Source organism: Copadichromis virginalis, linkage group LG2, assembly GCF_057382275.1.
Source record: "Copadichromis virginalis isolate Kocher_CV1m ecotype Utaka linkage group LG2, C_Virginalis_male_GT1.1, whole genome shotgun sequence".
NCBI lineage: Eukaryota > Metazoa > Chordata > Actinopteri > Cichliformes > Cichlidae > Copadichromis > Copadichromis virginalis.
Genome location: NC_140619.1, coordinates 14,493,470 through 14,519,024, shown reverse-complemented (window position 1 = coordinate 14,519,024; position 25,555 = coordinate 14,493,470). Strand labels below are relative to the sequence as shown.

Sequence of the window (25,555 nt, the reverse complement as noted above, 5' to 3'; positions counted from 1 at the left end):
ACTCACTGAGTGAGTCCCAAACTACAATTTAAACCTCAGTTTGTACATGTCTCTGTGTTTTCTGAGGGGAAACAGCTGCCCTCTGTCTCAGCCTGTTTAACTAAAGGTCTGGAGGAACTACTAGTGATAGTACTACACTTCCATACTTAAATCACAGACGTGGAAGTGAATCCATTCATAGATCACGTTTACGTGTCTGTCTATGTTAATGTGACGCACATCTATTCTCCTCGTGATTCTGGTTCTATACAAATAAACGTTATTATTCTGAATATTATAAAGTGCAACATTCAAATGAACTTTAAACATGAAATAGAGAGCAGCTCTGACATCACAAGCTCAAGATTATCTGACAAAATGAATTGGATTTAAAAAATAATACTGCTGGGAGTCCTCTAATCAATCCCTACATTCACATGTTCAGCATGGCTCTGCTCTCAGGTTAGAGCACCGCCGTCACCCCAGGACCTAACCACGCTGATCTCTTTGCACATTCATTAGAAAATTGTTTCAGACTGAAGAGGCACTTGAGGAGCGCTTGGATTATCCCCGCAGACGCCTGAGCCACCGTGGAAGTGTGCGTCAGGTGCACTTGATTGAACTTGTGAGATGAATTTCTCTTCAATTAGAAAAAAAGGCATCCTGACCGTTTGTGCTCCGAGGATTCACAGATTTTATTTAATCATCAGCAGAGCTTTCCAATCAGGAAATGATTTAGGTCACATTTTCTGCTGCATCATCACCGAAAAACACTTTACTTATGGAAGATCTCTCAGTTTAGTCAGCACTCTTTGCTTTTCCAGACAAAGTCTTTTTATTGCCTCGTCTGCTTTGAAATTATTTGCTCCTAAAAAATCCATAAATAAACACCAATAAATCCACATACTGCCCAGTGGTCACTGAGGGAACCATAAACTAATTTTAAAAGAGGACATAGCTTCACGGGATGTAAATAACAGGAAGTTCCCTCCCTTCAGTTTCTCACCAGTAATGATTTTTATTTGGAAAGAATTGAGTATTTTTTATTTTTTATGACCTAAAACATCTGCCAGGTCACACATATCCCACTGTGACATCACAACATTCATATTCATGCTAATATATTAGCAGATGACAGTTTGATCTCCTGGGGAGCAGCATGCAGTGGGAACCATGTTCTCCTAAATCATCTCCTAATAGTGCCGCTTACAGGGTGCCTCAGTCCAATGCATGCAGATGGGAATGCTGCGAGGAATCCACCATGTAATGGATGCTGCTATGTCCACTCTGCATGGGTGCAGTATTCTTAATGTGGACATCCATCCAACCATTTAGCTGAACATCCAACCTGAGTGGGACCTCGGTCTATGCCGAGGTGTGCCAAGTACGGATTAGTTTCAGTTTTGGCTGCAGTCGGATCTCATGTTAAGTCCAGGTTACCACTAACTTGCCTCAGTTCCTAAATCAACAGATCAATTAAAGCTCTTCATGCAATGAAGAAATGGCAACAGGAAACAGATTGGATGTTTGGAAACTCGTTTGCAGCTGCACGGAACAATGCTCTGAGTCCAGCAGCTGCTCACATCCCACAAAGCTTGTATTTTACCTGCTGCTCAGCTGCTCTTTTTTATATACCACAAATTTAGAGGAAATTGAGTTAAATGACTGCTGTCAAAAAGGGAAGTGAGATTGAAGCTCAGTCCACGAGCAAATAAAAAAAAAAGCTGACACAGAAACCTTACATTTCCAAATCACAGACAAAGCTGTAGATGTTCTCCTCTCTGAGGGATGAGCGCATCATCAGAGTGCTGTCATGCTAACCTGTTCACAACAATAACAACACTGATTCCAGGTTATCGTGTCTGCTTGAGTCTCTGTACGAGAGTTCAGGCTGAGTGCATTACGCTAACGGCACGCCGTTGTGTGTGTTTTTCCGTGGAGTCAGGTCCTCGGGTCTTATTGGTGCCACCTCAGCCGCCTGTTATTGACTGCTCACGCGGCACTGCCAGGATAAACCAATGAGTTCGCACCAAGCTCCCAACCTAAAGTAAACAGTCGCACAGTTTGCAGATGCTTGTTCACAGACTGATGTTGGCATTTCACCAGCTCCGTCTCCTTTCCTGGCTCCTGCGGAGCTCAGGGACAGGCTATCCCCTAGCCACATCTCTCCTCTAACAGTCTGGAAGAAGCAGGTTTCGCTCCCACGGAATAGAAGTCCAGGCAGTGAACATGTGGAGGCATGGATGCGTCTTCCAGGCAAAGTGCAGCTAATCGATCCATCTGTTATGGATCCATTGTCTCTCCATCAAAGTTCTCTTTCTTTTTTCCTATTTGCCTTCGCTGGATTTCCTTTTTCCCCAAATGTATCCAAACTAGCTCAGCTCTCCACTCGCCTTGCCCTTTCCATTTCCATCGCCTGTGGTGTGACTGAATCTCCACTTGAGCTGAAAGAGACCAACACCAACAAGCTCATCTGTGACAAAGTGCCAGCAGATCAGTGCAGACTCTGACAAGTACACAGGCCCCAGCTGCTCCCACTTACAATCAGAAAGTCCAAAAAAAATCTCATCTGTTACTCAAACATCTTCAGTGACCCAAAGAGGGTAAATGCTCCTCTTGTTTTCCATTGTGATGGATTTTTTGTTTCCACACATAAGAAAAACAACAGAACGAGGCCTTCGATGACTCTGAGCACGTGGGTTGAGCACACATCTCCCTCGCCTCTCCAGCCTTTGGCACACTCAGAAAGAGTTTCTGCTCAGAGCTGGAGGGTTCGATGAGGAATAAGGCAGGTGGAGTCAGATTGAACCTGTGCCCGCCGTGGAGGTCGGCTTGCTCCAAACCAGGACATAGCAAAGAGGCGTTAGGTGGAGAAAAGTGACTGCAGCTGGAGCTTTAAAGAAGTTTTCCCTCCAGACTGTTGCACCGACCTTACAGAATATCATCTGTGGGATTAATAGCAAGACAAAACCAGAAAGCAATCAGGTTCTTCATGGCCCAGCAGGTGGGCAAACATATGCTACAGAATAATCAGAGCACACAACCCAGCAAACAATTTCATGAAGTCTGTTTCATGAAGTCTGGGAACAATCCACTTCAATGCAAAAACAAATATGCAATTATTCCCTCTATTCCTGAAAATCAGCTCCTATTCTAGAGCTGATCAGATAATAAAAAATAATGTCAATTTTATTGGTTTTTATTTTCAGATTACAGAACCTGTAATGTCAATAATAAGAATAATATGATAAGATATTCACGTGGCAGCAGCTCAGCGGTCAAGACGAGCTGCTGAAGTTCAGACTGAGCATCAGAAAGATGAAGAAAGAATATGGCATGGTTGTTGGTCTGAGTGTTTCACACACTGATCTCTAACCATCTCTGAGCTCAGAGGAAATATCCAGCCAGCATCATCTCTGTGGAAGGAAATGACTGGCTGACCACACCGGTGTCACTGCTGTCAGTAAGAACAGGAAACTGAGGCTATGGCTCACACAGACTCTCAAACCTGGACAACATAAGCTAGGGAAGCGTCTCCTGGTCTGACGAGTTTAAAGCATGGATCCATCCTGCCTGTATCCGTGTTCAGCCTGCTGCTGCTGCTGAGCATCGTTTAAACTCCACAGCCTCTCCAAGTGCTGCCATTGACCACACCCATCATTTATGACCTCACTGCACCGCAGTATACAACAATTTGTCTCCATATGTGAAAGCTGAAAGTACTGAATAGCAGAAACTAGGTTTCCTTCGCTGAGTTTTCTCAGATCAAAAAGCAGACGACCACATTGTACACATGGCAGACTGCTGCGTAAAGAAGTGATGGGAAACTGCTCGTGAAGCTCGTGTGCAGGAAGTGTGGTTTTATCACGGTGGAGTTTTTAGAAGCAAGACAACAAAGGTGATACAGAATTCGTGCTAATGTTTCAAATGTGATGCCTAATTTTGGTTCAGGGAAATTTAAAATGTGAGGGAACTTCTCACGAGCCTGTGAGATGTTTGCAGAGAGCGGGGGAATCTGCACCTTGTGTTTACGTCTTTGTGCAGGATGTGTTTACTGGTTCTTTAATTATTTCATGTTTCAGCTGTTTGCTGCTCATGGAAATGGTTTTGTGGGCTTTGAGCTGAGATTCTGATGTCTCTGTCAATGCCACACACGTCTATATTTAAATAACACACAGCCCGTGGTCTATTTTCAGCGGTTGCTTTTAAAAAGTGTTCACAGAGAGACTGTTAACAGTTAGATCCTCCAGTTTAAAACACCGTCACAAACAGAAGTGTCCATGAAACTCAAATCCTGGATGGATGCCACATTCGGGTCAGGGGAACAGCAGACGGGCCTCGCTGTCTCAGCACACACAGACTCTCACCGTCTGTGTTGGTGCTCGCTGAGTCCAGCTTCTGATCGCCACAAACTAAAATATTTCTCCTGATCCCAGCGAGCATCCACAGCTCGCCACAGGCTGTCAGTTACAGCATGGACAGGGTCCCAGCTCCGTTCCCAGGTATACCTGCATTCCTCCTCCTCACCTGTCTGTCCTCTGCGGTCATGCCGTCTTCTCTCTCCTTTGGTTTTCCTGATCTAAATGAAAAAAAGCTTTAGGGTACAGTAGTTTGGGCAGCACACTGTAACCTCCCTGAAAGTGAATTTATGATGTTTGTAACTGAGCTTAAGGAGGTTTTTAAATCCAGACTAAGACAACTACATCCATAAAGAAATAAACCCAATGAATTCATGCTGTATTGAGTGGATGATGTCAGCTGCTGTTTGTGCAGATGTTACAAGGTTTTGTTATTTTAGGACATTTATTTAGACGGCAGAGACTCGGCTGTATCAGGCTTCCTGGGTCGTTGACCCCGTGTTTTACTGCGTTGGCCTTTTTTCTCTGTGCACTATGTTCAGTTCTACTTCCTGTGTCTTTAGTTCAGCTGTGTTCTCACGTGTTTCCATTCATCACCATTATCCAGTGTATTTCAGCCCTGAGTTTCCCTAACTTCTTTGTCTCATCATCATCGATTCCTCGTGTGGGTTTCCAGTCCAGCTCAGTCACTCAGTTCAGTTCATCCTGTCCTTATAATAAACACCGTGCTTGCTCTCAACTAGCCTGCGAGTCCTGCATTTGGTCCTCTCTTCCATTCCAACACACCTGAACGCGACAGGCCAGATGTTTCAGCCATGCATGAATCCAGATGTTTTTGTTTAGGGGAACAAATCAAAGATCAGCTGAACAATTTCAACTTTACAGCTTCAGACATGGCCAGGTCCTCGCTGCTTCCACAGAGACACAGCTCAGAGACCACCTTTCCTCTCCAGCCCAGTTTCTTACTTTATTACCTTCTTTAACATAACAGATATTTTAATCGTTGCTTCATGATTTGAACCCGACCCTGCATCATTTTATCTACTCACTCACTCACTCACTCACTCACTCACTCACATTTTATTCTATTTTATGATGTAATTGGTTTTTAGTGAATTTCATTCATTTATTCTCAGTTTTGGGAAGGTTACTTTTACAATGTATTCCACTACAGATTACAGAATACATGCCCCAAAATGTATTTTGTAATGTATTCTGTTACGTTACTCAATGAGAGTAACGTATTCTGAATACTTTGGATTACTTAATATCATGCTTTTTACAACTACATGAATGTACTATTGCTGTGTGATTTATTACTATTACTGAAGGTCTGCGGCTCCGAACCGTAGTAAAGGGACCTCTGGCTAATACGTCGGGCTCCGTGTTGGGCTTGTAGCCGAAAAATAGCTTTACTTTGTTGTCTGGGTCAAGTTTGAGACAGAGAGAGGTGTTGAAAGGCTGCTCCAACTGAACTTCTTGGTCATGTCCAAATTCATGGGCTGCATCCTCCTGAGGACCCGGCCTTCGCGGTCTACAAAACACTGAAAAAAGCCCAACAATAACATTTTTAGGTTGTCTAAGTGACTTATATATTACGTTTAACCCGGGAGTGTGCCGGGAGTTGTGCCATTCTCGGCCGCATCAGTAACCCTCGAGCTCCCGGCTAGCTATCGAGCTGGTGGGTAGCAGACGTCTCCGAAAACGTCTGCTACCTGCTAAACGTGAAAATATGTTAAAAGTTTATTTTGTGACCCAGAAAGATTAGTATGAGTAATTTTAAAACTTAGTAGCAGCCGCCATTGTTGGAAACTGGAGTTTGGCTGGGCCGCGCTATGAATTCTGGGATATGGTAGGTCACGAAGGACACACCTGACCCATCCTTCAAATTCGGAGAAAAGGAGGACGCATTTGTCGGCTGCATTCGGAGGAGTCTACGAATTTGGACAGCCTTCGGCGCGTCACTGTGACGTAATCGGTCTACAAATGCGGCCTCAGGATGAATTTGGACACGACCATTGTTTCAGAGGAAAACACGAACACGGTGTTTAGTCGAGTCTTAATAGCTTACTTACAACTGGGCTCGTCAGGCACTCTTCTTGGCTGCAGTGGTTATTATTATATTTAGATGCTTCCAGCTCCCATTTCTGCTCGATTACAACTCGTACTTTCCCACTCTCCTTTTTCTCCCTCCTCGCGCTCACAGACACATAACGGGTATGGCAGTCCATTCTCTCTGCAGCACGGACTACACTGCCCATGAGGCTACATTCTTTAGGGCTATGCCTGTAGCATTCTGCCTATCCGGTTGTTAAGTCTGACGTCACTAGCCGTGTCTGGGCCTAAACTCCGCTGCAGGTCCATATATCAAACGATCACTAGTGCATTACTGAGAGTTGAAAAACTGTCTAAAGTCTTTCATCTTTAATAAAATGATCAGCGTTCTGCTCTACCAGGTGTAACAATTGAGTTTAACATCCAGGCATCCATGAAAACGGAATTTATGACATTTAACAGAGTTAGAAGTTAGCAGGAAGTTAGCTCGCTAGCTTCTATCTAAATACAATATAGCATGTCCTGACTGCGGGATTTTGGAAACAAATTCAAACATACAGCTCTGCTATAACTTCCAACATAAATGAAGACAGAAAACTAAACAGCAGTGACGTTTGTAGGGTTACTGAAGTTTGGCTAGCTGGTATATAATGATGCGCTACGTGACCGCTAGCGACACAGCTATGTTAGCATAACATAAACAAGCTAACTTTTTTTCCACTCAATAAAAGTTAACGTGAGTGTTCTCGGTGGTCAGGAACAAATGTGATCGCATGGCAGGATGCTGTAAAAGGACCAAACTTCAGCCAGGAGAACAACTGAGATAATCCATCCACAATACGAGGTTAGTCATTCATATACTGCTGCATGGGCTGGGCTGTAGTTACATCCTAAGGTTTTAAAAACTGAGCTTAAATAAATGATTAGCGGTAATAAAAGCCGAGGGAGGTCAACAGTGATCACTGACTGTTTTAGGAGCTTTTTGAGATTAAATAGAAGAAAATACATAACATTAAACATGTTAACAACACAAAAGCCATATTAAACGCAGACTACTTTAGTAGGATTTGTCACGTCATCACTTAACGACCGGATTAGCTTAGCACAACAACAACAACAAAAAGGCGCTCTCTCACCCAGGAAGCACACAGTCGCAGAGAGAGAGCGCGTCGCCCTGTAACCATGGCAACTGTAACGCTGCCTCCTGGAACAACAGAACATAGCTGTCAAACAAAACCCAAACAGTCCTGACCCGCCACAATATGAAACAGGAAAATACTGCCGTGTAATCCATTTATTTCAACAAAGTAACTGTATTCTAAATACCACCTTTTTAAACGGTAACTGTAACGGAATAAAGTTACTCATATTTTGTATTTTAAATACGTAACGGCAGTACATGTTTTTTCTTTATTGGCTCTTACCGTACTTATTTAATTCACTGATATTTTGTGTTTGAATGGTCACATATTGATGTTTTTTCAGGATTTCTCCTTAAGTCTTATCAGCTTGTGAATAATGTGTGAAGCTCTTCGAACCTCGCTAACATGCATGAAACGTGCAGATAAAATCTGAATCGTTGATCTGAGCAGCCCTGCCATTTGATTCTGTTTGCTTTGATTTATGTGGGTCAGTTCATGAAAAAGGTCACCTGTGATGTCATAAAAGGTAAAACTGGAATTATTAAAGATTATTATTATTTATTAAAGATGACTCCAGCATTTGGCGACTGTCGGGAGGAAGAACTCCCGTGGAAAACCAGCACCAGCATATGATTATAGACTCTTGATCTTAATCCCATTGCTTCTATTGGAAACAGTATCATGTGACCATGTGACAATTTCAGGTCACTGTGTGTAACGCCACCTGACAAAAAGACAGGATTATTAAAAACCAATATGATATCTGTAAATGCAGATTATCATTAAGTTCGACTTTGTTGTGTCGTTGCTTCATCCTGTTTGTATGCTGCCCTTAGAATGTGACGGTAAACACTGTCCTCGCTGATCACTGCTGTACACCGTGATGTTTCCGGTAGCGTAACTCGTATGTGTGAGCTGAGCCGCACGCTGTGATTTGACCGTTTACGTTTCTGTGACTGAGACCCGATTCCAGCCTCTGTGACCAGCACACACACACACACACACACACACACACACACACACACACACACACACACACACACTCATGCCATCGTGTAAACACGCCCCCGCTCTCTTTTCTCATGTTCCCTTCCAAACTATTTATTAGACAGCAGCAGCTTCTGCCTCACTCTCAAAGCCAAATGTGAAATGAGAAAGCCCCGGAGAGCACTGCGCTGCACAATAGACCAAACTCAGCTTTTAACACAGAAACTCTGCATGTGGCTGTGTGACAGCCTCAAGATTAATGTTTGTGCTCATCAGGTTGTGATTTCATCAAATCAAATCAAATCAAATCACTTTTATTGTCACATCACATGTGCAGGTACATTGGTACAGCACATGTGAGTGAAATTCTTGTGTGCGAGCTTCACAAGCAACAGAGTTGTGCAAAATACAATAATGTAAACAAGCAAAATACAAGAATGGCTACATCTGAAACTAATAAATATATGTACAATATATAATATCAGGCTACCTGTGCAGGTTTAAGCTTTTGGGGTTTTGCACAGACACATAACTCACAGCAAAACAGATCTACATTTCATTTCCATCTTTACGTGCACCAACTCTGAAATTTAGTTGCAGCATCTCTACGTTTTCCTCTATGCTGTCCACGAGAAGAGGAAGATGCTGAAATAGCTGCTCTTGCCCCCCGGATGCTGCCCTCTTTCTGCCAGTAAGACCCGGCGGTTATAAACAGTTGTCAGGGAGGAGTTTAAACAGCGGCTCCTCGCACACATTTAAACGGGCTACAGTACAACCATCTCATCACTCACATCATCTCTCACGAAAGGCTCGGATGTTTGTGATAAATAAATAGCGTGAAGCTCAGCGCTTGACTCCTGGCCTGCAGGAATTCATTGACGCTGCTTTGAAAAGAAAACAGCAAACAGCAGCTGACTGTGTGATAACATCCTTGACCGAACTTCCAGCTTCTCTGTTGCTCAGCGTTGCTCCAGACTCCTACACTACGCAGCCTCCACCCCCACTTGAGATCCATTTTGCTCTGCTCTGCTTGGTTTTTGGGGTGAATCTCAGCTCGCTGTCCTGAGAGAACAGAAATGGAGTGTGGATCACATCACCGCGTACGTGACAGGAGGAAGCTGCTCTCAAACCTCGCTTTAGGAAACACGATGGTGTCTCAGGCAGTCGTTTCTGACTCACAGCTAAAGACGCTTTACAGGAACAGGACAGGCTAATATTGATGTGTGCACATTAAATCAGTACACGCAACTTTAAGTGAGAATGAGCAGCAGGGTCTGTGCACCTGTGAAATCACAATCAGCACTCAGGAACCAGTGAGCATCCTAAATCACCCTCGGTGCACTCACAGTCCTAGTTCATCAATGACCGGAGCAGCACGCCCTCAAGTAAACCTTTACCACTGCTGAACAACAGTATCAGAATATCTGAGTCAAAGACAGCAGCATTGAAACACAAGCAAAAACAAAGACTAAAGAATCAAATCAGAAAAGAGAAAAAGAGTCAAAATTAAAGATGTTAAATCTGCAACAACAGCTGCTTTTTAAAATCACATACACACCTGTTCAATGATTTAAAAAGGACTTAAAGGCTTTTGAACCAAACAAAGGAATGACAGCTCTGAAGCTCCTGCGGCATCATTAAAGTGGACAGGAACAAGTCCCTCAGAGTCTCCGCCCACCCCCTAAAAATGGCAACAAGATCTACGACTTTCTTTTCTCACCATTCAAAGACGGCAAGGACAGTGTAAATCCAAACAGAAGCAGAATTATATCATGCTACTCAAAAAGCATCCACCTCAGGCTCTCCCAAAAAAAGCACTTAACGTGTGCAGATCCGGCACAGACACACGTCAGCAGCAACGACTCTAACGTGAAACAGCGATGCAGGAAAGCAAACAGACCCCGGAGTCTTCCTGTGTGCTTCAGCTGGAACAAATGGCCTGAGTCTTATTGAAGGTGAATGCAGACTGGAGCAGCCTGATGCATAAATGATGAGAGACGACATTTACTTTCTCACATTTGGGGAATTTTGCTGACTTTCTTATCTGGACTGACTTAGAGTGTACCAGCTCACTGAGTTCACCTCCACGTGTGATAACTGAACAAAAAGATCAATAAAACGGAGCACAGATCAGAATAAAACAGCTCGGAGCATTAAATCAGTCCACATAAAGACTTCGAGTACCTGAACTCATGCAGCTGTGCAGCACACCAACACAGAGGACACTCAAAGTCGCCCATTGCATCCTGCAGGGATCCTCTCTGTCACACTTTATTTCTTTCACTGATCAGCAACGCGAGCCAAAGGCCTCCTCCTCAACGTCGTTCGCTTTTATTCTCTGACACCATCCCTGAGCTTGAACTTTAAGATTTATGTCTCTGCAGAGCTGTAACATGAACAGAGAGACTGATTCAGTGAGGTTAGCCTCCTGAATACTAGAGGAGAACACACCGAAGAGCAACGTCCAACTAACCCACATTCACAAGTCCTTTTATTCATCCAGCAGCTGGATTCATTATACTGAGGCTCAGGAATCAGAAGGTTGGCGGTTCGATCCCTCGCTGCTCCCGGTGCATTTATCAGAAGAAACGTGTTCGTGTGAGTCAGGCACGACACCCAGAAAACGAGCCACACAAGAATAATACAATCATAACAACAATGTAATAAATAATAACCATATACAGTACACACGCACAGCAGCATGACAAGCTGGTTGTCATGAAGCGTCTCGCAGTGTGAGTGAGGTTGTCGAGCGGAGTGTCTGAGGTTAACCTAAAATAAATACCCTCTCTCTCCCGCAGTGCACCTCCCCGCCCCTGCTCCTGCCCCCGGCATCACCTCACCTGCCCTTCATGCTCTTTTTCTTTCACATACGTGTCCCCTTTTGTATTTTTCGTGAACTCTAGCTACCCCAATTGTCTCCCTCGCCGCCTCTCTGTCTCTGTGTGACTCTCTCTTTAACCCTGCTTGCTTCATTATGCCTCTTTATTATCCTCCTTCTTCTGCCAGTTTTTGTTTCTAAATGTCCTTTTGTTACCTCTGAACGCACAACAGTTTAACAGGTCATGGCAATATAACCCTACACACTGCACACAATGGGACTAACAACATGGGAAAGCTTTTTTGTTTACACAATTTTTGGATATTTTGTGGAAACACAAACAGCCAAATAACTTTCTCCAGTTTTTGTCTTTTTTTAATTTGAAATGAGCGTGACCTCTCCTGCCGCCAACCACATTAAAAGAATCTGTAGCAAACAGGAAGTGAAGCGCTGTTTTTACAACAACCTTTACAGGATTTTATCAATCTTCCACTCGATCCCCATCGCACTCTGCATCCACGCACATCTTTGTGCTCCTGTGTTTCCCCATGAAACAAGTTTAGAAGCTTCAGGTTTGACATTTCCTTCTTTGACTGAAGTGTGTCAGGCTGTGGCGCAGTGTGCGGGTGCTCTGCTCGGTCTCTTAAAGTGCAGTTGGTTGCAGCAGGCTCTGGTCAGGAGTGACCCTCTGTGAGGATGACGCTGTCTGACTTCCTGACGGACAGGAAGCAGCATGTGAGGCTGGGAAAGAATGTCTCGGACTCCCGGACCATCAGCACTGGCTCCCCTCAGGGCTGTGTTCTTTCTCCTCTGCTCTTCTCCCTGTATACCAACTGCTGCACCTCCACCCACCAGTCTGTCAAGCTAATCAAGTTTGCAGATGACACCACCGTTATTGGGCTCATCTCGGACGGAGATGAGTCTGCCTACAGGAGGGAGGTTGAACGTCTGGTGTCCTGGTGCAGCCACAACAACCTGGTGCTGAATGCCCAGAAGACAGTGGAGATTATTGTGGACTTCAGGAAGCACACAGCACCACTCCCCCCCATCATCCTGACTGACACCCTCATCACCTCTGTGGACTCATTCCGCTTCCTGGGTACCACCATCATCCAGGACCTGAAGTGGGAGCATCACCTCCGTCATCAAGAAAGCCCAGCAGAGGATGTACTTCCTGAGGCAGCAGAAGAAATTCAACCTGCCAACACGGACGATGATGCAATTCTACACCGCAATCATCGAGTCCATCCTCACCTCCTCCATCACCGTGTGGTACGCTGGAGCCACTATCAGGGACAAACAGAGACTGCAGCATGTTGTGCGCTCTGCTGAGAAGGTAATTGGCTGCAGACTCCCATCTCTGCAGGACCTGTACACCTCCAGGACACTGGGGCGTGCAGCTCGGATCTCAGCTGACCCTTCTCACCCTGGACACAGTCTGTTTGACCTGCTCCCCTCAGGCAGGAGGCTCCGGTCCATTCGCACCAGAACCTCTCGCCATAAGAACAGTTTCTTCCCCTCTGCTGTTGGACTCATGAACAATAACCGTATGACTGTTCCCACCACTAACACATGACCCTACGCTGTGTTCACTGCATCATTCCATGTTTGGCACTGATCACCACCTGCACTCATGTATATATCTTTCTACTTAGCACTTTTAATTCTTATTCTTATTTTTATTTATTTATTTATTTATTTTTTCATGTCTATTTAAGCGTAATTTATGACAGTATGTTCGCACTGAAGCACCGCAGCAATTTCCTAATGTTGTAAACCTGCTCAACATTTGGCAATAAAACCCTTTCTGATTCTGATTCTGTGTAAGAGACCCTGGCTGACCCATCACAGCAGTCACAAAGTGCTGTACACGAAGGATAAAAATAAATAAATAAATAAATAATAAAAAAGTAATGAATAGACAACATAAACAACACAAAAGGTTAAATGTAAAAAAAATTTTTTAAAAATGTAAAAAAAAAACAAAAAAAAAAAACCGCATTGATCAACAGAAGGCTTTTTTAAATAGAAAAGTTTAGAACTGTTCTTTAAAGGATTCCACACAGTCAACCAAACATAGTGGTGGTGGTAGACTGCTCCACAGCCTTGGTGCCACAGACTGAAAGGCTCTGTCTTCAGTCGTCTTCAGTTGTGTACGGGGAACAACCAAGAAACTCTGAGTCTGTGAGCGAAGACAACGAGCAGCAGTGTATTTTGTAAGAAGCTTGGATAAATAATATGGGGCCTGGCCATTCAGTGCTCTGTGTGTTAAAACAAGAATTTAAAACAAATTCTAAAATCTGTTGCTAGCCAATGTAAAAAAATTATAAAATAGGAGTAATGTGAGCTTGCTTGCTAGAACGTGTCAGTAGCCTGGCCGCTGCATTTTGTATAGCTTGGAGGTGAGAAAGAGATGATTTGTCCAAGCTGGTAAACAGGGCATTACAATAATCTAAAGGCGATGACACAAATGCATGAACAATTTTTTCCAGTTCAGCTAAGGAGATCACATGTCGCAGTTTAGAAATGTCCTTAAATGAAAGAAACAGGAACGAGAAAAGATTTTACATGTGAGTCAAGGCCCAGAGAAGAATCAAATATTACTCCAAGATTTCGAATATTTGACTTGGCAGAAGGACAGAAAGAGGCAAGAACCTGACTGATTTTTGAATGTAGTTCAGGAGGAGCTACAATCTTGTTCTCGGTCTTATTTGTGTTTAAAACAAGGTAACTGTTTGAAAAACAATCAGAGTTAAACACTGGACTAGGGTGGACAGCCTATGCAGCTGATGAGGCTGAGGACATATGCAGTTGAATCATCAGCATAGAAATGATACGAAATGTCACTAAAAGATTGAATAATGCCAGCTAAAGGAAGCATGTAAAAATAAAATAAAAACCCAAAACTGAGCCCTGTGGAACCCCGCAGGTTAAGGGGACAATGTTAGAGGCGAACCTGTCAGTCCTAACAGAAAAGGTCCTTTCTGATAAGTAGGAAAAAACAGTCTAAAGCAGATCCATATATACCAGCCAAAACCTTCAGTCTGTTAAGTAGGACTTTGTCGTCAGTGGTATCAAAGGCTGGACTGAGATCAAGCAAAATGATCACAGAACAATTCCCTGCATCAGAAGGGATTAACAGATCATTATAGACCCTTAAGAGAGCAGTCTCAGTGGAGTTCTGCTTTTGAAAGCCAGATTGAAAAGGGTCAACAATCTGTAATCTGCCTTAAGGACCTGAATTAATTTTCTACTATTTTTTCTAGTAATTTGCTTATAAATGGCAATTTTGAAATAGGCCGGTAATTACTAGTAGAGACTTACTACTAGGATTACTAGTAGGATCTACTAGGAATTGCATTATTGTATTAAACTCCTCACTGGAGGGGAGAGGGAGGGGAAACGGGGGGACAAAGGAGGGCTAGAACAACTGAGCTGTAGTGTTTTTTTACACTGTGCAATATTTGAAATATATTTTTTTTATATTCAACTGTGCAATAATCACTGTGCAATATACTCACTCAAATGTGCAATCCTATTTATCCATATGACATATTCTGTACTCTCAATGCAAACTAAGAGTGTGTAAAGACTTCCCCAACACATCCACCCTGACACTGCTGTTGATCATCTATGTGCAATATCTCAGTCTTACCATGTTCTGTGCAATATTTTTGGCTCATGTGCAATTATTTTGGTCCCAGTCTGTTTCAATGTTTCCTACGCATACACCATGTATATAGTTCCACTCACATATGTATACATATACACTGTTTTTTATTTTATTCTATTTATTTAATTATTTATTTATTTTCCGCCTTCGTTGTATATTGGTTTCTCTTCTTCTTACTTTAGCACCTTTGTGGTTCAGCTACCCAATTTCGCTGTGCAAGAAACTGCACAATGACAATAGAGCTCTAAGTCTATATGGCATATTTATGCTTATATCCTTACTCTCATTCCCCTTATTGTATCTGTAACATGCAACTTCTGTCGGTGCCGTGCTACTGGAAACTGAATTTCCCGGAGGAACCCACCCGAGGTATTAATAAAGTTTCATCTAATCTAATCTAATCTCAGCTAAACATTGTGCAGTTACTGGACTTTAAAATGCCTCTTTATGGTCCAACTTCTTCTAGTTTCTTTTGCAAATTTAAAGCATAATGACATACACCAGTATGTCATTGTGCATTGTGAATATATTTGTCAGAGAGTGCAACACTGACCCTAACCTGCACTGGATGTTTGTAATACTGAATCTGATGCTAATAGTTAATACTGCTGCAGGTCTGAGTGGAGGTTCTGCCACCAGCAGCTGGCCTCCATCATACTCAGGACATTGGTCCACTCATCGTCTTCTGGGATTTTTGTTGTCCTCCATATTAACCTGCTCTTTCTCTCTCTATCTCTCTCCTTTGATTTGTTCTAAGTGCTGATTGGTTGCTGAAGCTTGATGGATGTGTATAAAAGCACGGCACCTTGGTCCTTCTCTCCTGCTACATGATCTCCATCAGCACCGTCATGTTTCTGTTGATGCTGCGGTGGAGGGAGTTACCCACAGTACTGTTCTGGTTTCTTCTTCTTTGGTTTCCAGGTCGAGTTTAGGGCTCGTGATCTTCTTCATCTTTCGTTTGTTTTAGCCGGGCTCTTTTCTTTGGGAGTATTTTCAATGTTTCCATTATTTAAAGCAGCATTGTGGCATCTCATGTGCTGTGTTGCTTTGAGACAAAAATTTAGGGAGCGTAACAACTCAACTGAAAGAAAACAGACCCACTCCATGTCCTGGAGCCCGACACTGTGGATGCAGCGGGTAGCTGTGCTTATGATAAACTCCACATGAGTTTAATGAGTCAAAGTGGTGGCCCCTCCCACAGCTGCTGGGTCTTTCAATAATCACCACCTCTAATAAAAAGGAGTTGCTTATTAAGGAATCGACTAATCAAAGTCTGTTAATGACTGTTGCTTCTACTCTGCGTACATCGAGACACAGTAAGGGACGCTCTTAGATCTGCTGTAGAGCAGATCCTCCAGGTTTCTTTTTCACTGTGCAAAATTGACAAGACGTCTGACATCGAGTGGTTTGAATATCAATAAACAGCCAGAGCGATAACACATCAGCTGTGTTAATGAATGTCACAGCCACGATACAACATATGGAGGAAGCCCCCCAGCTCCTATCGCAGGGCCACAGTTTAGGTTTCACAGTTAATTACAGTCACTTTTATTGGCATCGTAAATCATCATTACTATTAACAACTGTGTGCCTTTTATGATTTCTCACCTCACAGTGAAGCTGATTTAGTTACTGCGTTTGTTCCTGTCTCACACATGAAACACGTAACCGCTGCATCCAGAGCCCAGGAGGCTGAAAATACATCTCATCAACATGCAAATGTTGTAATTGATCAAAAGTATGATTTAAATCCAATTAATTATGCAGCTAGGCTCATAAGAGCTCTGCTGTCAGCCTGCCAGGTGTGAAGCTACAGCACAGGTGGAGGCAGACAGCGACCACGTCACAGAGACGACCGGCTATAGATCCTCAGCAAATGCTGTGTGTGTGTGTGTGTGTGTGTGTGTGTGTGTGTGTGTGTGTGTGTGTGTGTGTGTGTGTGTGTGAGGGAGAGATCCAGTTATTGATCCAACCTGCTGGACTCTTGCATTTGGTCATTCTGGTCACACAGATGGTAAACGGGTCACATTAAAGCTCTTCTTTAGACTTTAGCCACACTCACAGTACAGACACAGAGCTTCAGCAGCCACCGCGGACAGTGTTGTGCATTCACTAACTTTCCCACTTAGACGTGCAGACTGTTCAGATGACCACACACGTGCATGTTTATTTGTTAACAGCCTGTGTGTTATCCTCCATAAGGGCCTTCATAAAGTGTTTGTGAACCAACATCAGAGCTGAGAGAAAAACCCATCAGATTCATTATCGTGCAGTAGAGACACGAAACATAGTCGATATAAAGTGGACAGAGCTCGTCCATGCATGTTCTGACAGACAGCACAAACAGCCGGTGACAAAGAGAACAGCACCGAGCTGAACCAATCATGCGGCTGGGACAGAGCCAGAGAAAGAGCACAGGCGCTAACGTTTGGGCTGCTCCACACTTGAGTGTCAGTGTCATGCTCTTCTTCATTTACATGAGAACGATTCTTAAATAAGTACGTGTTTCCTGTTTGGCTCTATTTCAAACATTTGGAGACACAAAAATAACAATTTTAGTTTGACTTTTTTGTATTAATAATTATTTTATGTCTTTGATTTTTCTTTAAAATGCAGCTCTACATTTTATCGTGTTCAACTTCTGACAGAAGATAAAGATTTAAACCATTTAACCAGCAGTAAAAAGAAACCTTTATATTTATCAGAAACTTACTTACTTTACTTACTTACGTAATCAATTTACTTCATTATATTTATCGATAGTGATGTGAAAAATGTATAATGCTGCTGGCAATTTTATTTATTTAGCACATTTCATAATAGCAAGCTCAATGTGCTTAATGCAGAGGATGAAACCATAGAAACCTGTGTAGGTTGATTGTGCCTTAAGGCAGTGAAAACAGACAAAGAATTATAAAACAATTATTGAGTGCAGGGCCCAGTGAAAAACGTCTGTTTTTAAATGTATGCATATCCATGTGATGTCATGTCTGCTGTTATTTTTCATGCACTGACATATTTCTGGGGATCTGTAGCTGCAGTCTTATTCCCAGCTTTGCCGAGATTGTTGCACTCCTCTCGTTTGTCTGAATGTGACGACTTTTCTCTGAGATTAGAAATCAGACAACAATTCAAAGCTTCTTTTTTTTCAGGATTAAGAACTCTGACATGAAAGGAGTAAAAGTATAAAAGTACAGAAATTAGTAAGACAGTACAGTAAGAGTGTCAAATAAATGTACGTACACTAGTCCTTCCTACTAACTGCAGCAGCTGTTACAGCATCTGTACAAGTCGGGGAAATGACACCGACAACACTCGCTCTACTCACTCGGCATTGTGTTAAGATCATCAGCGCACTATATACGTATAGTTTGAGCCAAAGTTCATCTTCTACGAGTCATCCTAACACAACACAACAACTTACAGAATATCACAGAAAAGATCAGCTGCCATACTTCCACCACCACAGCATGACTCTCAATGCTTTGAGCACACTCGCTCAAACACCTAACACTCAGCGAGACGGAGCAGCGGCTGGAGCGCAAACATGTGGATGAGGTGGGTAGGGTCTCTGCTGCTGCTGCGAGTCTACACTCTGTCCTCTGATGGACTAAAACCTCCCAACAAAGCTTAAAGTAAGAAGAGGAGCTGTTGAGGAGAAGACTCTTCGCTGGAAATGGCACAGTCTAATCACCATGAGGAGAAAAGGCTGAACACTGGAATAGGAAGGGAATCAGCCGGTCTGAGCGGCTCTGCGCTGACCCGAGGAGGAACCCGGTCACACCGAGGCCACAGCAGCTGACACTAACACTCCAAACCTGCACCTTTGATCGAGTCGTGCCAATCCCCTGCAGAGCCATAAACGTTACACAATAACGACGATAACAGCAGAGTGCGCAGAAGGAAAAACAGCCAAGTCCAAGTTTGACAAGAGTGAAGGAAGAGTCTGACTCTGCCTGCACACGGGGGTCCTTTAAAAATTGCCTCACACCCTCTGCTCATTCAACATGAAGAGTCTGCAGGTAGAAGCAGGTGAATGTGTCACCTCAGGATCAACCCAACACTCCCCAAATCACGCGAATCCAAACGGACCCACACTCAGAACCAACAATCAGGGACACGCAGTTCAGACGCGCTAACTTACAGGATCCGGTTCCGCTGCACTCACAGTCCGTTACCGATCAGTATCCGCAGACAGGTGAGTAATCCCCGCTGCGTGATCGCGTCTGCGTTTCACACGGAAACTCGCAGAAATCTGAGCATAACATCGCTCCACGGCCAAAGAGCTCCGACTCCCTCACACACGTCATCCCTGCGCGCTTCCTCCGTGCGCGCGCGGAGGTCACGGCAGAACACAGCGAGACGTTTCACTCACCGTTCCTGCGCGAGCATGTCACCACATCCCCACGGTCACTCTGCTCCACTCCGCGCTCACAGCCACGAGCACCGAGGAGCGCAGACCCGCGGGGACGCGCAGAAGGCGATGCGCGTCCGACGCAGAGAGCCGGAGAAAGGGCCAGACAGGTGGAGGAGGCGAGGGGGAAGCTGGAGAAGTGCGCGCAGCCGGAGCTGAACTCAGAACATCCACCCGCTCCACCCGCTGCGCTCTGATCCCTCCTCCTCAGGCCTCAGCCGAGGGAAGCCTGCCCCCCACTCACACCCCCACCTTCGTCACTTGACAAACGTGATCCATTTGGTCGTTCCTGATGACGTGATCGGGCGAGAGAAAGACCAAGCCTGACGAATTTGCGTGTCATCCTTGCGCAGGGGCCATGCTAATCTTCTCTGTATCGTATCCAATTTAGCGTACGCGCTTGCCGAACCAAGCCTGACCTTGACCTAACATGATCCTTACGGGTCAGGGGTCATAGTGGGATGTGTGATCACTGTCAATATTAGAGTGTAATGTTTCTTATTCTGTGTCTGTGGACAGTCTTTAAAAAGTGTTTGTGAACCAACTTCAAACAAACTCTTTCTGGGGTCAAAATAAACAAAGGCAGAAACACAGTTTCAAAAATTATTATCGCTTTGATGCAAATTAGCATCCACAGCGATCGATAAACGTTTCATAGAGCTGAGCATCAGGCAGCATTCAGCCTGCTGTATGGTGGAGCAGCTGTGAGTGCAGCAGGGCTTTCTGAGGACACAGCATTTTACATATTACAATGGGCCTTAATTAGAATAACACTGAGAAATGTTTGTAGGTCATCAGAGGCTTTTATTTAACAGCAGGACTTAGTACAGCCTCCTCTCATAAACATTTTCATGTCTTACTACATCACTGACAAAACATAATGTATCTGTACGGCAATGTTCCCTCTAATTTGCCATTTATCTGAGCGAACACACAAACTCCCTGAGCGGTCCCTTGGACCACTGTGAGCAACAGCAGACGTGTGCACTGTGGTCATGCCAGCATCAAATCCATCCAAGTCACATGGTTTATTAAAATAATCAAATTACATAAATTTACATTTATGTTAGACTACTTTTAATTAACTGCTTTAGCCCACTTACAATGAAAACTTAAAAAAATCTTGTTCATAACCCGTGTAGTATGTTAACACTATTGGAAGTAAAAATAACTTGAACTCCAATTTTGAAAACACAACTTTCTGTCTTTCTTTCTTTTTTAACAAAAGCTCTGACTTGTATTATGAGTCTGTGGTCTGGGAGAGAGTCCTGTAACTCTGTGTCTGCAAAATACAGTATATAATGACCAGTGTTGGGCAATTAATTATATAGTTACTTCTGCAAAAAAAGTTACTGAGTTTTGCAAACAACAAAGTTTTTTGCGGCTGTTTACTTAGAAATGCAGCCAAGGCGTTTTTTTTAAATAAACATTTCAAACTATTTACAGAACAATCAGCTGTTCTGCATCAAATCTGATGCCACACAAATTATTTGTGCCACTCCAAAAATAATTTCTGTCCACTATGAGATAAAGGAGAACAACAGGCCTGACAACAGGAGATGTGTCACTCCTGTAACACCTGTAACATTCAGCAGTCGCCTCATTGTTCTGACACACACAACAAAACTATTGACTACACTACACACTAACTACACAAGATTTGAGCTAAACGTCGCAAATCTCTCACATCTCCAAAGGTTGATTCTGTTCATCTGGACGTAGTTTTGTGGGAGAAACGTTTCGTCACTCATCCAAGTGACTTCTTCAGTCTCAGCTGACTGCAGCTTTCCCCAATCTTATAAACAGTACATTTGCATAATGACTGAAACCAGCCCACTGAAGGAACAATGGGCTGGGAGGTCAGTTCCTTAATCTTAATTATGCAAATTCTCATGACCATTGATCAACAACCACTGACCAAAACCCACTGATCAATGGCCATGAGTACCATTCACAGAGAGTTGGGGTGTCACGGCGAGTGAGAGGAGCTGTGTGGAGGAAATGAAGGAGGGAGGATCCAAACGCAGGCAGTAGTGGAGAAGTGAGGGTGGTTTATTGAGCACAAAATAAGGACAAACAGCAAATGGAGCACGAACTAAACTAGACTGGAAACAACTAAACTACAGAGCACAAACCTGGACAAGAATGAGAACGAGCAGAGGAGATGGACAGCAGGGTGAACACATGAGCGAGACACGGTGGTTACACAGACGGACCAGCAACTACAATGACGGAGGACACGACTTAAATACACACAGAGAAACACGGGAATTACACACAGGTGGTGGACACAGCTGGGAACAATCAGTAAGATGAGACCAAGGTAAAACTGAACACTCACATGAGACGCAGACCTTCACAATAAAACATCACACGCAGGCTCGACATCAAGAGACAGACAGGAAATGACATATGAAACTAAACCCACATCTTAAACCCAGATAAACAGAAACATGGAACTCTAATAATAGACATAATCATCACCCTTAACACAACAAGAGAACAAGAAAACAATCTCTGATGCAAAATTACACCAAAACATAATAAACTCAAAATACTGGGTCCCACGGACCCAGAACCGTGACATGGGGAATGGCTGCAATCACAGCACTGTAAGATGGCAAAAGATGTACCCTTAGGCCCCCTCCTCGATTCAGAGATGGTCTTTCCCTTTTCACGTAAATGGCCTCCTTGACTCCGCGCTCAAACCAGCGTTCCTCCCTGTCCACGATGTGTACATCCTCATCATTGAAACACAGCCATCACTCCTAAAACGTCCCCCTTCCTAAACACTAAATGCCATGTTGCCATATCATGTTTTTATTGGTCAACATGGTACATTTTTCGACCAATAGGAAAGGGTGTGGGGTTTTTTGGTTTTGGTGTTGCTCACAGGTGGAGAGTGCTTTCAAGCGTTTTCCTTATAAAACGCTGTTTTTACCATTTCTTCCCGCAGTAAATATAAACAATGATAGTATTCAGGAAGAAAACCAAACATTGCAAATATTTTTATGATAACTGGTTTTACGTGGCCTATCAACACAATTTAAAAACTGGTATAAAGTCCACACTTTTTCCATCAATTGCTCCGTCTGTCCTGCTCACATCTCCAATAGTTGTACATGTTGTCATTAACGTGGCTTCACTCCACATCAGCCACACTGCTTTGCTAGCTAAAACACCGGTGTCGGCACATAAGGACGCTGTCATAGCCTGTCAACGACGTTGATTAGCTGTGTATATACGACTGTGAATCGCATCATTGGCTAGATTATGGGATAAGGTGGCATCGTTCTAATCCCACACGGGAGCAGCCAGTCACTCACTGACTAACACTGCAAAACAGAATTGTTAAAGTTTTAATTTTAATTTTTTGTGCGTAACGCAGATTTTCTGTGCGCAGAGAGCTTGCCAGCAGTGAGCAATTGCGCACATGCGCAGTTTAGCGGGAACATTGCTGTACAGTTAGTTCATCAACACAAATACATTTGGATTGGTAGTGAAACTTTCACAATGATAATTCTTTTATTTACACTCTTTTATTGATAGTTTTATTCATTTTAAATGTCTTTAAATGTGATCTCAGAGACTTTATTAACAAGAAAACGTTTCAGGCAGCATTACCTGGGGAATGCACGTGAGTATCATTTGTTAATGTTTCAACAGATTTACAACGTTTGAATTATTTGACCTCCAAATAACGAACCCTCTGCTCTTTAACATAGACTCTCTCCACTTTAACCTCTTACTGATTGCATATCCTGTAAACTTGTTTATTATTTTTGATGTATGGGTTATTTCCATTGTTTTAACTCCAGTTTTTAGTATTATTATTGTTGTTGTTGTTAAAATGGATTTCAAACTGCGCAGTCGTAGATTTTTATTAAATATGGTCTATGAGCGGTTCATTATGGCCCCTAATTCCTGCAGATTGTTGTACAGCTGTTGCTCTAATTATTTGTTAAAAAATAAAAATAAAACAATGGTGAGATAGATTAGGAACAGAAGGGGCCCACAGACAGCCCACGGTGCCCAGAGCTCTGTGTTACGGCCTTGTTTATGGGATCATTACTTTCTAACTGTGATGTTCGGGCCTTCTTTTTAAAGTAATTCCTTCCATGTGTCAGAGATGGATAATAAAATAGGGTAATAAGATAAATATTTAAAGTAGATGACGTGTCAGTGACATATTTTTATTATGTCCGTATATTTCTGTGCAGCTAATCAGATCAAAGTCCTGCAGTGAAACCGGTTTAGCTGTGGTATCTTTGGTATGTCAGTGATGCGAGGCCGCCGCGGTTTATTTCTGTCAACAGAACAGCATCTCAAGGTGCTTCGTTGTGTGAGATGAAGACCTGATAACATCACAGAGTAAACCCACCAATCAACATCACCACTGTGAGCGTCACTCGATTACAGTGGGGACAAAAACACGAAGAAAGAAAGAAAACTCCTTTGAAACCTCGTTTAGACACAGCGTCTGTCTGCTGATGGTTTGGGCCGAGACAAAACAATAAGAATAAGAATAATACATTTTATTTATAGGGGTTTTTCAAACCCCTCAAAGTTACCAAATGAAAAACATACACAAATAAATGGGAATAAAAAAACATGTAAAACCATAAAACTATAAAAACTGATCAAGTAGAGAGACAGAAGGACCTGAAGACCATAGTATCAAAACATTCAATCAAAGGGAAACTGTGTGTAGTCTCTGTCGTAGGGATATATTTTCTACAGACACATTCAGAAGGAAAAACTGAGAGTTAATCCTGATGTTACCTCTGTGACTTCAGGAGGATGTTTTAGTGTCAGGGAATGCATTAGAATTATAATAATAAAACATCTGAAGCTCAGGCTTCCTTCTTCCAGCCACTGCACCCAGCTCTTCCAGGGGACACTGAGATGTCCCCAAACCAGCAGAGACGCATCATGCATGTCCCAGCTCTGCTCCGGGGCCTCTTCCCAGGTCGAAATGCCTGAAGCAGCTCACCTGCAGGGCACCCAAAGACACCCTGCGTGTGCCAGGAGGGCACCTTGTCAGGTGTCTCTTATTCCTACAAATAATGGAGGAAAAACTCAACAAGCACATCATGTCAGACCCGCAGGCCTCTACAACGACACACATCATTTTCTCATGTGTCAAACTTTCCAGATACTGCATGACAATGATTTCCACCTTCAGGCCAAACTATAATTAACAATAACACTAAAGCCTAGCGACAAAGATCATCCTTCTCTGTCTGTCAAGATTTGACAAGTTGTGTCTGGTGCATGACAGCTGGATAGATGGCCCGAGGCCGAGCCGAGGTCCCACCCACTATTTTTCAGCGGAGATGGCAAACGATGAGAATGAGCAAAGAAACAATACCGACACAATCGTCCGCTCACTCTGAGTCAGCATGTGAAGAGCTGGAGTTACGCTCAGAGAAATGAGCTCTGTGGTCTCAAACTGGGCTGTGTTGACTTAAAGCTGGTCACAAACACATCCTGCTCACACAATTGTTAAACATCAGATATACGAATCAAAGTTTTTCTGTGGTGGTTTTATTAACTGTGCTTTAGCCCCGCCCAGCGTCCTTCGCAGCACAAACAAGCCCGTCCATCAAGTGTAGCACTCACCATCCCTCTGAACTCTTTTGTTCTTGCAGATCACAACAGTTTATACCTGCTTGCAGCAGGATGATGAGCTCCGAAGGCAGGTAAAGGAGCCAGAAGAGAGCACCTGCATGCGTCCCGGTCGTCTCACAGCCAAAACTTTAACATCAGTCAGGAGCTTGTTTTAGGAGGAAAGCGTCTCGTTCTGCTGTCTCCGTCTCCCTCTCTCATATCCCGCCACAGATAATTTCTGAGCATGTCATCCTCATCCATTAAGTGCCATTCTGGTTCTCTGACTCCGATAACTCAGTCAAGATTAGACTTCATGAAGGCAGACTGACGCCTTGGTAAGTGAACACAAACTCCAGTTTGTTCTAAACAGAGGTTTGATTTAGTGCAGTTTATAATTTAACCTCTTTGGTTACAACTGCGTCAGCCTGACTCACGAACTGAAGTAAAAGTGCATCATTTCTGGAGGATGGTGCATAAAACTAATTTAATAATTCTGTAATAAAATATTGATTTCAC

At 43.3% G+C, this 25,555-nt stretch overlaps 1 protein-coding gene and 1 non-coding gene across 4 annotated transcripts in view; both read right to left on the bottom strand.

The window, feature by feature from the left end:
* htr4 (5-hydroxytryptamine receptor 4) overlaps nt 1-19,630 on the bottom strand; it is a 166,750-nt gene extending 147,120 nt beyond the window's left edge. For 2 of the 3 annotated variants that reach the window (XM_085471875.1, XM_085471894.1), the window contains exon 1: nt 19,160-19,319. The gene's annotated coding sequence lies outside the window, so the exon portion shown is untranslated. Of the gene's footprint in view, nt 1-19,159; nt 19,320-19,390 lie in introns of those variants that run through there. The other variant, XM_085471884.1, reaches the window with a different exon arrangement.
* Nucleotides 19,631-19,737: 107 nt separating this feature from the next.
* Nucleotides 19,738-19,843, bottom strand: LOC146717098 (U6 spliceosomal RNA). The gene has a single exon (XR_014915873.1). It is a non-coding gene; the product is annotated as a U6 spliceosomal RNA (small nuclear RNA).
* Between the last annotated feature and the right edge of the window lie 5,712 nt (nt 19,844-25,555).